This window comes from Anser anser (genome assembly GCF_964211835.1).
Source record: "Anser anser genome assembly, contig: HAP1_SCAFFOLD_32, whole genome shotgun sequence".
Taxonomy (NCBI): Eukaryota; Metazoa; Chordata; class Aves; order Anseriformes; family Anatidae; genus Anser; species Anser anser.
Window position 1 is genome coordinate 2,859,308 of NW_028154148.1, and position 14,823 is coordinate 2,874,130.

General features: G+C 50.3%; 1 pseudogene across 1 annotated transcript; it reads right to left on the reverse strand.

Annotated features, from left to right (window-relative positions):
* Positions 1 to 5,351: 5,351 nt before the first annotated feature.
* LOC310890680 (olfactory receptor 14J1-like) lies at positions 5,352 to 6,601 on the reverse strand (annotated as a pseudogene). The gene has a single exon. The product of its transcript is annotated as an olfactory receptor 14J1-like (transcript).
* Between the last annotated feature and the right edge of the window lie 8,222 nt (positions 6,602 to 14,823).

The following is a 14,823-nucleotide window of genomic DNA, read 5'->3' on the forward strand; positions in this document are numbered from 1 at the left end:
AACTGGCACGGCCCTGGCTCCTGTGTGTCAGATAGGCTGGGAGCGCAGGAGCTGTGCCATGGGCTGGAAGGATCACAACCAGATCTCTTCTACCTGGGCAGATTCTGGGCCAAAAAGGGGGTGTTTTGTAGGTGTGGTATTATGATCTCAGTGGTGCCTCAGAAGCTCCAAGTCCAGTAGGAAGCTAATGGCTGTTAAGTGGCCTGTGAGGTGACTTTTTTCTGAAGCAGCTGACAGGTCATCCCTTGACTCCTGGCTGGGATTTGTGCCTTTAGGCTCACATCTGCTGGTCTCCATGACAGGCCACCAGATGCATCTGCTCTGCACACAGTTTGTGAGATCCTCTCTTCCTAAGTATTGGGTAGGCCCCATAGAGGAAGAGGTCTTGAATAGGGTTTGTCATGTCAGAGGTTTCAGCTTTTGCCTGAACTCATCCTTCAGGGCTGCTTTTGTGGTGGTGCAGAGCTGCTGGGCACATTGTGCAGGGTGCTCCTACAGCCTTTGTGTCCTTCTCCGTGCTGGCTTGGGAGCTGCTTCTTTCTCAGGAGCAGAGTAGCCAACCGAGGTGAGACAGATACTCTGAGTTCATGAAAGCCATCAGAAAGCTGCCCCGAAGAAGATGACTGATATGGGGAAGTCAGGAGAAGCCTGACCAGGAGAGATGTGAGATCTGGGGGAGGGAAGAGGAGCTTGGCCAGCAGAAGCTAATGATTTTGGAGAGGTAAGAATGCTCAGGTAATGTCGATCCCACCATAACACAGACTTAAAGCAGTCATGTGAGGCCCTTACCCTATTTTAACCGGTAACATTAATACCTAAATCTAAATGCCACTCCACACCCTGACAGGAATCCACTGCTCTAATTTTTGTCTACAATATCCCTTGAGCCAAAATAAGTCCATAACATCTTTCCCTTACCTTTACTCTCTTGCTCACCCTGATGCCTGCCTTTAACACAAGCATTAAAACGCTCTATTTAACCCTTCTTGTAGACCTAAACAAAACACTAAAGCAAAGAGCTTGCACATACCCTAACAACTGACCTGACACCCCAAGCCCAACACCAAACCCTCCCACTCAATATTCACTTAAGCTCTCACCCGGAAAGGTTCGCCGTAGTCCCTAATGTCATACATGAACAACTAACATCCAAACCCTGTCCTCCTGTGTATTAACCTCTTCACATTCAACCCCTCTCCTAAACCTTATCTTTAGGGACTGGGCCCCTTGAGGCAGGTCAGGAACCATGAGGTTGCTCTGCAGTCCCATGGCATTCAGAGATGGATGTGAGGGGCCATGGATCTGATCAGCTTGTGGGCCACAAGGAGGAGATGGGTGGGAATGCTCTGATGAGCTCAGCTCTGCCTCAGGATGTCCTGCCCCAGCAGGAGGAATGGGACTGGGGCAGTGACTGGGAGGTCACTTCTGTCTCTGCAGCTGATAGGGCAGCAGCAGGAACGTGTCACGCAAAGGGACTGTGAGGTGCCTTGTGTCTGGAGGTGGCAGGTCACCCTTGGCTTCTCCCTGGGATGTGCACTTTGGGGCTGACATCTTCCAGTGGCCCTGCTAGGCCAGCAGAAAGCCCCTGCTTGGCATGCTGCCTGTGGGATCCCCTCTGCCTCCATCCCCAGGAAGACCCAGACAGAAAGAAGGCCCGCACAGGGGTTGTCCTGTCCCTCCTGCTTGAGTCCAGGACTGGACAGCAGGAGGCCCAAGGCTTGGCTGTGTCTAGCCAAGAAGCTGCAAGGCCAGCAGCAGGCCCAGGCCTTGGGAGATGCTGCTGAGGTGACTTCTGTCTGCTTGGCTGACAGGCCGCAAGGAGCCTGATGGCTTGGGATGCCTGCTTCAGGAGTGGTTTCCACCCTGATGGAGCTTTCCTTGGTAGTAGGAAAGAGCAGGAGAGAAAAAACTGCCACGAATTGCACCTTGGAAGGGTGGCACTGGCCATGAAGAGGAAGAAATGTCCCTCAAAGGGTTTTGCCGTGGTGACAGAGGTCACTGAAAGAGAGTTTATGATCAGACCCAGGCTTTGTGTTTCAAGGAACAGCTGGTGAGTGTTGACGAGACATGGGTGAGATGAGGAAATGCTGGGATGAGAGCAAGGTGGTGGACAGAGATGGGTGTCTGCAGACTTCAAGGAAATAGGGGAAAGTGTGGGACAGCAGAGGAAAGGCTGCAGAGCAGAAGTCAGAGGGTGCTGGCAGGAATGGAAGGCCCCAACAGCCCTGACCTTTTTGTCCCTTTGGCTAGAGCTTCTGAGGAGACAAGATATAGTCATTGCAATGGGGCCTCACTGCTTCCTTGATACCCTGTGCAGGGGTGGGGAGGTGTCCTAATGAAGTTCTCGTGGCATCACACTGCCCACCACATCATACAGACCCCAAGAAGAGCCCTGAGGCAGACGTGGGGGTGCAGGATCTCCCCTCCCAGTGGCTGGGGTCAGGCCTTGGCCCTTCTGCCTCACCAAAACCAACCAAGACTTTTCTCAGCACAGCGCTTTGCCTCTCTGCAATCATGGCCTCCAATGATGTGCCCTAACAAGTCCCTGGGGAGGCTTTGTTAAGAACAGCCCTCAGTGGGGCCCATTAATACTCCAAGTCACTTCAGCTTTTCCTTCTGACTTTACTTTTTCAAGCAGTTGCATCATTCTCCTCTCAGTACCCAAGTTTCACTGACTCAGCACCAAAATACACCACTGAACTCATTAAAAGAGAGAAAGGCCTAAGCAGCCATATCTCTCCCACGGTTTTCTTCATGTCTTCAAAACTTGTAGAGCTAATTGGAGAGCTCTCATGGTGTAGTTAAGGAGGAAGATTTTAAAGAGCATCTAATAAAAATCTTTCCTCATTTTGAAGGCTGAATTTTGTTGCATTTCAGTTTGGAACATCATTTTCCTATAGATATTGGTCTACAGTTACTCCTTTAAAGCCCTGCTTAGGTAGGAAGAGCAGGGTTTTTCCTATTTAAAAAGAGGCAACAGGAAATCATGCTGCAATTTAAAAAAAAAAAAAAAGTTCAAGTTCCTTTTTTTTTGGCCTCCAGTGAAGTTTACCTTCCCAGAGGGATGACGGTTCAAGATGTTTTTTACACTGATTAATAGGAAATTTTAAATAGTAGTGTTAATATTAATCCATATCATAGTAATTCAATGATAAATGATGAGTTTCTTGCTAAGGAAACCGTTAGACCGACTGCTGAGAGATGGGCGAGCTGGAACTCACTGAAACTCAAAGCAGCAACTGCGTTGGTGAGAGCGGTCTGAATGATCAAAGAGTAAGGGGAGGGCAAAGCAGGAGAACCATGGGAAGTGCATAGGTCCAGACAGGCAGCTGGAAAGGGGACATTCAGCAGGGTCTGTGTAATCAAGTCAGGTTTTGTGCCTGGAAGATGAGGGAGCACACCATGATAGAAAAAGGGATGACAATGCAAGTACAGGTGAACACCAGGATTTCTTCTCCCGCAATGTATATACATCCTGAAAATTCACATTTCATCATGATCTTCTTCGTGAGACATTTAATGGAAGGGGTTGAATCATTTGAGCTAATGAGTAGTTGTTTTATTAGTTAAGTACTAAAAAAATTACTGGGTATTGAGGCAGAGCTTTGCTGTCTGACCATAAGCATAACCAGGGAAAACCTCCTGTGGCCCCGTTGTGTTTGAGGCACTTCCATGGGCCGGCAGATGTCAGAAAAGACCTGCAGGAGACCGGAGCCTTTTGGGAAAATCAGGTGGAGCACAGTGGAGTTCCCAGGGCACCTCCACTGCCAGCAGTGGTCTTTGTCCCTGTAACTGCAGCCCAGCCCAGCACAGGAAACCCCTTCAAAGACAACATCCTAGTTCAGTGTGTTCCTGGGACTGATCTAGATTTGAAATGGCCATTGGAAACCCATGATATTCTTATTCCTACTTAACCCGTGATACCCCTTATTCCTACGAGACACTTGAACATCCATTTACCATCCTCAGTCATCTTTAGCAAATTCAGGCTGAGAAACTCAAGTATAGCACGCTTCAAATGGCTGAGGCAGAACCCATCAGCTTGCCCCACTTTGGGAAATCATCCCCTTCCAACTAGGGATATGAAAGTGAAAAATGTGAAGTGACCTGTCAGGCCAATGCGCAGAGAAAGGGAAGTCATTGGTATTGTGCTGGAGTAGCAGAAGGCAAAAAGGACTGCATTGTGCCTCAGAGTAATCAAGGAGACCAAATCCAGTTCATCCATGACATCAAGCAGAGTGAAGGACGTTGAGTTGTGTCCTAACATGAAGAAGGATGTACATCACTGCTGAAGGAACTCTCTTTTTGTGCCATTACCAATGCAAATTACACAAGAACTACATCCTATAAAGGTAACCTGTACTACCCTGGCCCTGTCACACCACGGGGCAGTGGAGGGACCTTTTTCAGTTTCAGCCTCTTCTTCAGAGAGGCTTTGCCCTCTCCCTGTGCACCACGGGGCAGAGCCTGGCCCTGGATGCTCCGTGAGCGCCGTGCAGGTTGTGGCAGGCTGCGGTGAGGGGACGAATGCCCTGGGCCCCCTTCCTGCTCTGCCCAGGCCAGCAAGGGCCCCGAGCGGCCTCGTGTCCCCTGCCCCTGCAGCTCGGGGCTCCCTTCCCCAGCCCTGGCTCTGCAGCACCAAGCCCTGCTGGGAGCCCTCCCCTGCATGCTGCCACCGCTCCCTGACGCTGCTGCTGCCCTCTGCCAGGCACTGCCCAGCCCAGCCCAGCCCCTGCCCACCTCTCCCCACCCCCCTGCCGTTGCCTTGTCACCCACTTTTGGCCCTTTCCTACTGTTCACTGAAAGCCTCTGAGACCTTTGTGCTGTGGCCTCGCTGTGTGTCCTGGCATTGCAGAGCTCCCATCAGCCCGTGCATCCTTTGGCTTGGCTTTACTGTGAAGACCCACTCGCTGCCCACCCAACACAAGGCACACGGCACCCCAGGAGAACCCTTAGGGTATCCTGGTGGCTCCCGATACCTCCCTGATACCGCCAGCCCTGTCACGTTTCAATCCCAGGAAGCTGCTTCTTGACCGGTCAGGGCCTCCAGGGGCACTGGGAATACGCCAGTGATGACTCAGTCCAGCCCTGACTCCCTCACCCCCCACCCTGTGCCCTCCTGCCCCTGTGTCCAGGTGGCACCCAAGCATAAGAGTGAGGCCTTGAGCCTGGCATTCCCTGAGCGTCTTCTGCACTCCAGTTTGGGAAGAGGAGCCGTGAGCACTGAGCAACTTCATTTTACTAACAAGATGCAACAATGGAGGCCAGATGTCATTTAGGAATAAACATGTTTACAGAGAAAATCTCGGTCCAACAGAGGGTTGGTCATCTGGAAAAGAGGAATGAAAGCAAATATTGAACTGCAAACAAAATTACAAACAATACTATAAAAATTATATAAAAACAATACTATATAATATATTAAATATAAAAACAATACTATACAAATTACAAACATTACAATATATAAAGCTCAAAAATTGCCTGAAATGAACTTGAATAAAACTAGAAAAATGAGATAGCCAATTAAGCTATCTAAATAAAATAAATACATAAATAAAAAAGCTAAGTAAATATTACCACCAGAAACTCTTTCTTCAGTGTGGCTTTCATGTCCTGGTTCCTCATGCTGTAGATGATGAGGTTCACTGTTGGAGGCACCACTGAGTACAGAACTGCCACCAACAGGTCCAGGGATGGGGAGGAGATGGAGGTGGGTTTCAGGTAGGCAAATATGCCAGTACTGACAAACAGGGAGACCACAGCCAGGTGAGGGAGGCACATGGAAAAGGCTTTGTGCCGGCCCTGCTCAGAGGGCATCCTCAGCACTGCTCTGAGGATCTGCACATAGGACAACACAATGAAAACAAAGCAACCAAAGACTAAAGAAACGCTAAACACAAGTGCCCCAACTTCCCTGAGGAAGGTGTCTGAGCAGGAGAGCTTGAGGATCTGGGGGATTTCACAGAAGAACTGGTCCACAGCATTGCCTTGGCAGAGGGGCAGGGAAAATGTAGTGGCCGTGTGCAGGACAGCATTGAGAAAGCCACTGCCCCAGGCAGCTGCTGCCATCTGGGCACAAGCTCGGCTGCCCACGAGGCTCCCGTAGTGCAGGGGCTTGCAGGTGGCAACGTAGCAGTCATAGGACATGACAGTGAGAATGGAATATTCTGCTGATGTAAAGAACAGAAAAAAAAAAGACCTGTGCAGCACAGCCTTGATAGGAGATGGCCCTGGTGTCCCAGAGGGCATTGGCCATGGCTTTGGGGAGAGTGGTGGAGATGGATCCCAGGTCGAGGAGGGCGAGGTTGAGGAGGAAGAAGTACATGGGGGTGTGGAGGCGGTGGTCGCAGGCTACGGCGGTGAGGATGAGGCCGTTGCCCAGGAGGGCAGCCAGGTAGATGCCCAGGAAGAGCCCGAAGTGCAGGAGCTGCAGCTCGCGCGTGTCTGCGAATGCCAGCAGAAGGAACTCACTGATGGAGCTGCTGTTGGGCATCTGCTGTTTAGAGGCATCAGGTTCTGCTCAAAGCATAGAAAGACATTAATAATGTACAACCCACTTAGCAGAGGAAAACTCCTACCGTTTCTCATTTAAACCTCCCCAAATGATTCCACATCCAGGCAGGCATATGGCAGGTCCCTTTCCTGAGTTCTACTTGGTCCTGCCTTAGGGTGTCCCTGGGAGCAGGAGACTTTGCTGTGGGCAGTGGAAGAGTCAGTCCTGTCCTACAGCCAGACATAAAGAGGAATTTGGTGTCATCTCAGATTTACTCTTCTGCTAGTATCAAAGACTTTTGCCCCAGTTTGGCTCACATTCAGACCAACTGCTCAGGAGTGCTGTTGGGATTTTTATTTTTATTTCGTATGTTTTATTCCAGCTGCCCCAAGACACCTGAAGCCTTCTTTAAGTCAGAAGTCCAGGCATCTCTCCTGCACTCCAAGTAAGACCCTGTGAATCCTCAGAGACAAAGGGACTGTACCCTTACAGCCCAGAGTCCTTTAAGAGAGAGTGTTAAGGCCCTAAGTCGATCAGTTCTGCTATCAGCTGCCCTCTGCTGCCATTTCTTTGATCTACAAGACAGTTGCACTCAGAAGTGCACCTGAAGAAAACCTGGATGCTGCTGAGAGCAGAAGAATCCAGGCTCCAAGTGCCCATCTCCAGACCCCTCACCCTGTCCCTGTACTCCCCTTCCCCCAAGCACCCCGAGGGCTCACTCCATGGGCAGGTGAAACCCCCATCCCCAGGCAGCCTTGGAACAAGAGCAGCAGCAGCACGGCCAGGTGGAGAAGCCAGGAGGAATGGCAGCGTGCTGCTGGCAGGGGAGGCAAGGCCAGGGAGGGACAGACGGACACTCAGCACACCCTCCTGTGCTGCAGCTCTGCCTGCAGAGGAGGCAGCTCCTGCTGGGGACAGCGGGGGCTTGAGGGCAGAGGCTGTGCTGGTGGCAGAGGAGAGCAGGGGGTGTCCCAGGGAAGGCGCCTGCCCTGCAGGGGATGGCAGGGAGGTGCCTGAGCCCTCCCTCGCACAGCATTTCTGGCAGCAGCTCCCTCTCACCGCCTGCCCATGTCCCTGCTGCCTGCCCGTGTCCCTGCTGGGAGCCGCTTCTGTGTCCCCACATCTCCTCCCTGTCCATGCTCACAGACCCCATCCCACAGTCTATGTGCTCAGATGCACTCAGATTCCCCTCCACTGCAAGAATCTGAATGTAGAGAATCCAAAAATCTCAGATTAACCAGTCCTCAGTCTTCCCTTTCAAATGCTCCCTTATAAATGCCATTCACTAAAGCATCTTCTACTCCTCGCTGGAGAAAGGGAGAGACCCATCCTGACAGATGCTATCAGCCATCGGATGTGCCAGCTGTAGACGACCCCTCTGGCAACCCCACCTGCATGGCCCTGCTGCCAGAGACTCACGGTGCCAAGAGCCTGCAGACCTGTCCTGCCACACGCTGCCCTCTGTTGCTGCGCTCCTCACTGCCTCCAAGCCCTCTCTCCTTCTCTCCCCTCCCCATGCCACCTGCGGTCAGAGCCCCCAGCCCTGCTGTGCTGTGCACAGGAGCTGCTCCTGGGCACAGCTGTCTCTCTGCAGTGCTGCCCGCTTGCCACGAGCTCCCCTTGGGCCCAGGAGCCCGGCCCAGCTCAGCAGCACAGCACCCGACCATGGCATTGCTTGCTCTGTGCCATTGGGCTCCCTCGAGGTGTCCCCAAGGCCTCAGGGCTGACAGCTCCCAAAGGCAGCAGGGTCTCTGCTGGGGTGTGGTGCTTCTAACAGGCTGAAGTCATCCCCGACTGCTCCTCTCTGAACACAGGCGAGACTGATTTTAGAAATGTGATTTGTGCCGTTAGAGTGTGGTTGTCAAACATAGTGTTGTGGTTTAAGTTGGAAGGCAGCTCAGCACCACACAGCTGTTAGCTCACCCTCAGCCCCCAAAAGCTCCTGCGTTGAAATAAAGACAGTTTAAAAGGACATAAAATGAAGAGACAATAATAACAGGAAAAACAACAACAATAAGAACAATTATTATTATTATCACATGTATAAATCAAGTGATGCACCATGCAATTGTTCATCACCCACTGACCGATGCCCAGCCCGTCCCCAGGCAGCAGTCCCCCTGAACCTAGCCAGCCTGCATCAGGATATCCTGTGCAGGTCCCTTGACCTTACTTTGGTTTAGGGCAATGCAAGCTTTCAGAAGGATTTGGAACATTTTCTTCCCTTTCTCAAACACTTCTTCTGCTAGGTTGCCGTATGTGAAGATGTCATCAATGTATTGGAGGTGTTCAGGAGCTTCCCCCTCTTCCAGGCGGGTCTGGATCAGCCCATGGCAAATGGTAGGGCTGTGTTTCCAGCCCTGGGGCAGTTGATTCGAGGTGGAAGGTGTACTGGGTCTGGCTGGGATGTTACCTTTCCCTGCAGCAGCCCATACAGTGCTGTGCTCTGCACTTGCAGCTAGAACAGCACTGGTATCACCCCAGTGATGTGTCTGCTGCTGAGCAGTGCTGGCACAGCATCAGGACTCCCTCTAACCCCCCCAGAGCCAGCAGGCTGGGGATGGGCAAACAGTGAGGAGGGGACATCACCAGGGCAGCTGACCTAAACCAACCAAAGGGATATTCCATACCATGTGATGTCACACTCAGCAATAAAAGGTGGAAAAAGGAAGAAGAGGGGAGGGGTGGGCACTCGTTGCAAAAACGTCTGCCCCCCCAAAAAACGGCTACGTGCGTTGAGGTCCTGCTTCAAGGACGTGGTCAAGCATCGCTCCTTTGTGGGAAGCAGAGAGTAATTTCTTTACTCTGCACTTCCACACAGCCTTTCCTTGTCATTTTTTTCCCCCTTTCCCTGTTTTTTTTTCCCTTTAGTTAAATTGTTTAATTAGTAATAATTTTTCCTTCATAATTTTTTTCCCTTTAATTAAATTATCCTTGTCTCAACCCATGAGTTGGTCTTTCCTTTACTTCTTCCCCTCCTCATCTAAGGAGGGCGAGTGAGAGAGCGGTTGTGGTGTTCAGCTGCCTAGCACGGTAAAACCACCACAGTCCTTTTTGGCGCCCAACGTGGGGCTCGAAGGGTTGAGATAACAGTAGAATTGACTAAAACGCTTACAACTAACACACTTACTTGCTAGTCACCATGTTCAGTGTCCTGTTAATATTGGCTTGTTTGGTCATGTGTCATGCAATCCGTGTCATGTTCTCCTTCCTCTTCTATATCCGATCCGAGAATGTGCTACAATCTGTGTTCGTCTTTTTAAATTCGCTGTGCTGCCAAGCACTGGCCTTGAGTTTAATCTGGCATTCAGGCTCTGCACTGTTATCATTTGGGTCTCATGGAAACTGTCTTTTAGAGAATATTCAGAATTACACTGCCTTCTTTTCCTCATCTGGAAGTCATTTTATGAATAATATGAGGAATGGTACCTCCTCCTTCTTTCACAGTGTGCTAATTACAACAGTTTTTGAGTATTTTGAATATCCATGTGTAACCCATATATTGCTATTTCTAATTTGGAATAACGGGTTTCCTCTTCTCTCTAAGATTAGTCGATTGTTTAGAAAGCTTACCCGGGAATCTGTCCCGAAACAGTCTTGTGGCAGGTGGTAAGGTGTGTGGGAGGATATCGGCAGGTACCTGTCACGGATGTCTCCTCCAGTAGTTTTGAACTTCACCCCTGAACAAGTGGAAAATCCTAAAAACCTGATAGAATGTTTGAGAGTCGTATGCCCTGACCCTGATAATGCTGGAGAACGACAGCTTGCAGCATTGTGCTGGGTCCTGGCTTACTCCTATCAAACACTGTTTAACATCATCCAGCACCTTGAGGAGAGGGAGGAAGTCTCTGAATCTGATGACCAGATAACACATGCTGTGGCTGACCCAGAGGATCAACCGACTATGGTATCAGTCGCCCCCACAGTCAAGTCAAAACAGTGGAAACGGAAGTCAGCTCATTTAGCAAGGGAAGAAGCCTCTCCCAAGAAGGAGGGAGAAGGGGAGAAGGCAGGCACCTCTAAAGCAGAGCCATCACAAAAACAGCAGGAAGAAGAGATGGAAATCATAAAGGAATCAGAAACCACTCGATCCCTATCCCTGGGTGAGTTGCGAGAAATACGAAAGGATTATGGTCGACACCCAGGTGAACACATCCTCACCTGGCTGCTTCGATGCTGGAGCCAATAGCCAACAATTAGAAGGCAATGAAGCCAAGCAGCTGGGATCCCTCTCTAGAGAAAGGGTCATTGACAAAGTAATTGGGAGAGGGACACAGGTTCTCAGCCTCTGGAGGAGACTCCTGGCAGCTGTGAAAGAAAAGTATCCCCATAAGGAAGATATTGTATATCAAGTAGGCAAGTGGGCCACTATGGATGAAGGTCTCCAGCATCTGCGGGAATTAGCTGTTCTGGAGATGATTTATAGTGACTTGGACAATGCCCAGACACCTCAAGATCCCGATGAAGTCCAGTGCACAACATCCATGTGGCGTAAATTGGTGCGGAATGCACCATCATCACATGCCAGTACGCTGGCAGGAATTCAGTGGGATGAGGGGATGGGACCAACAGTGTATACTATGTCCTGTCAGATTCAAAAATATGAAGACAATCTCTCTGCTCCGCTACGGGCCTGTGTCTCAGCTGTGGAGAAACTGTCCGAAAGACTTGACCACCTCATAGAATGAGCATACCCATCCTCATCCAGATGGAGTGATATTTCAGCCACTAAGAATCAGTATTTTCCTGCTCGAGAGAGAGAGTATCCAAGATGCACACAATGTGGCACTTTGTGGTTTTATCTGTGTGACCACGGGGAAGATATGAGGAAATGGGATGGTGTACCTACTTCGACCCTAGCTGCTCGGGTACCTGAACTGAAAGGAAATACAGCAGAAAGAAGAGGGACTCCTAAGAAAAATGCTGCTCCAGTTTCTGTTGGGCAGTTCCCCAGAGGCAGTAGAAGAGCTGATGTTATTCTTGACCCCGATGAAGGGACCTCTGCTTCTCATTTACAAAAATTAAGTGGCAGATACTCCAACCAAGACTAGAGGGGCCCTGCCTCTGGTCAGGTAGAGGAGAGGGATAACCGGATTTATTGGACTGTGTGGATCCGATGGCCTGGCACATTGGAACCACAAGAATACAAAGCTTTAGTGGACACTGGCATAAAATGTACCTTAATGCCATCGGGCTACCAAGGGACAGAACTCATCTGTATCTCTGGAGTGACAGGGGGATCCCAACAATTAACTGTATTGGAAGCTGAAGTGAGTCTAACTGGGAATGAGTGGCAAAAGCATCCCATTGTGACTGGCCCCGAGGCTCCATGCATCCTTGGCATAGACTACCTCAAGAGAGGGTACTTCAAGGATCCAGAAGGGTACCGGTGGGTTTTTGGCATAGCTGCTTTGAGCACAGAGAAGATTAGGCAGCTGTCTACCCTGCTGGGCCTTTCAGAAGACTATTCTGCTGTAGGATTGCTGAAGGTTGAAGAACAGCAGATGCCAATCGCTACCACAACGGTGCACCGGCGGCAATATCGCACCAACCGAGACTCCCTGATTCCCATCCATGAGTTTGTTCATCGGCTGGAGAGTCAAGGAGTGATCAGCAAGACTCGCTCACCCTTTAATAGTCCTATATGACCAGTGCGAAAGTCTAATGGTGAGTGGAGGCTAACAGTGGACTATCGTGGCCTGAACGAAGTCACGCCACTGCTGAGTGCTGCAGTGCCGGCATGCTAGAACTTCAGTATGAATTAGAGTCAAAGGCAGCCAAGTGGTATGCCACAATTGATATCGCTAATGCATTTTTCTCCATCCCTCTGGCAGCAGCATGCAGGCCACAGTTTGCATTCACTTGGAGGGGCATCCAATACACCTGGAATTGACTGCCCCAGGGGTGGAAACACAGCCCTACCATTTGCCATGGACTGATGCAGTCTGCACTGGTACAAGGGGGAGCTCCTGAACACCTGCAGTACATTGATGACATCCTCGTGTGGGGCAACACAGCAGAAGAAGTTTTTGAGAAAGGGAAGAAAGCAATCCAAATTCTCCTGAAAGCTGGTTTTGCCATTAAACAGAGTAAGGTCAAGGGACCTGCACAGGAAATCCAGTTCTTGGGGGTAAAATGGCAGGATGGACGTCGCTATATTCTGATGGATGTGATCAATAAAGAACAGCAATGTCTCCGCCAACTAGCAAAAAAGAAACACAAGCTGTCCTAGGCCTTGTGGGATTCTGGAGAATGCATGTTCCAGGCTATAGTCAGCTTGTGAGTCTTCTATATTGAGTGACTCAAAAGAGAAACTATTTCGAGTGGGGCCCTGAGCAACAACAGGCCTTTGAACAACTCAGACAAGAAATAGCTCGTGCAGTAGCCCTTGGGCCTGTCCGTACTGGACCAGCTGTGCAAAACATACTTTACACTGCAGCTGGGGAGCATGGCCTCACCTGGAGCCTCTGGCAGAAAACCACCAGAAGAAACTCAAGGTCAACCTCTGGGTTTCTGGAGCCGGGGCTATCGAGGATCAGAAGCCAATTACACCCCAACTGAAAAAGAGATACTCACGGCATATGAGGGTGTTCGAGCTGCTTCAGAAGTTGTGGGTACAGAAGCACAGCTCCTCTTGGCACCACGGCTACCTGTGTTACATCGGATGTTCAAAGGGAAAATTCCCACTACACACCATGCGACTGATGCTACGTGGAGTAAGTGGATAGCGTTAATTACACAGCGGGCTCGAATGGGGAAACCTAATCACCCAGGAATCCTGGAAGAGATCACGGACTGGCCGGGGGGCAGAGATTTTGGAGTGCCGACAGAAGAGGCAACCCATGCTGAAGAGGCACCACCATACAATGAGTTGCCAGAAAACAGAAAGCAGTATGCGTTGTTCACTGACTGATCCTGCCGTGTGGTAGGGAGCCATCGGAAATGGAAAGCTGCTGCGTGGAGTCCCACATGAAGAGTCGTGGAGGCCATGGAAGGGGAAGGCGAGTCGAGTCAGTATGCAGAAGTGAAAGCCATACAACTGGCCCTAGAAATTGCTGAAAGAGAAAAACGGCCAGTACTGTATCTCTACACTGACTCGTGGATGGTGGCAAATGCTCTGTGGGCGTGGCTGCAGCAATGGAAACAGAGCAACTGGCAGCGCAGAGGTAAACCTATCTGGGCTACTACCCTGTGGCAAGATATTGCTGCCTGGGTAGAAAACCTGGCTGTAAAGGTACGTCATGTAGATGCTCACATGCCTAAGAATCGTGCCACCGAAGAACATCAGGACAACGAAGAAGTGGATGGAGCTTTGAAAATTGAAGTAGCTCAGGTGGACCTGGACTGGGGATGTAAGGGTGAGCTGTTTGTAGTTCGATGGGCCCATGGAACATCAGGACATCTAGGGAGGGACGCCACATACAGATGGGCTCACGATCAAGGGGTGGACCTAACCATTGAGGTCATTACACAGGTTGCCCATGAGTGTGAGACCTGTGCTGCAATCAAACGAGCCACGAGGGTAAAGTCTCCCTGGAATAGGGGGAGATGGCTTGGATTTCAGTATGGTGAGGCCTGGCAGATTGACTACATCGGACCACTCCCACAAACCCGCCAAGGCAAACGTTAAATACTTACCATGGTAGAAGCAACTACTGGGTGGCTGGAAACTTATCCAGTAAACCATGCCACGGCCCGAAACACTATCTTGGGCCTGGAAAGACAAGGGCTGTGGCGTCATGGTACACCAGAGAGAATTGAGTCTGACAATGGGAGTCACTTCCGAAACAATTTGGTCACCTCCTGGGCCAAGAGGCATGGTACTGAGTGGGTGTATCCCATCCCTTATCACCCACAAGCCTCTGGGAAGGTTGACAGGTACAATGGACTGTTAAAGACTATGTTACGAGCATTGAGTGCTGGGACATGGAAACAATGGGACATAAATCTACCAGAGACCACTTGGCTAGTCAACAACAGAGGGTCCGACAACCATCCTGGTCCTGCTGAAACAAAACCCTACACACGGTGAGAGGAGCTAAAGTCCCCATAGTGCATGTAGGAAGGTGGATGGGGAAGGCAGTGTTGTTTGCTCCTACCTCTGGAAAAGGCAAAACCACTCGTGGGATTGTCTTCGCCTAAGAACCGGGGTGTACCTGGTGAGTGATGCAAAAGAACGGGGATATCAGGTGCATGTCTCAAGGAGATTTAACCTTGGGAGAAAACTAACCTGTAATCTAAGTTACATGTGGTAGGAAGATGCTGCAGGATCAATGACAGGTCAGCTTTGCAAGGAACCAGGCAAGTGTAACAAGGACTTGAGCTAA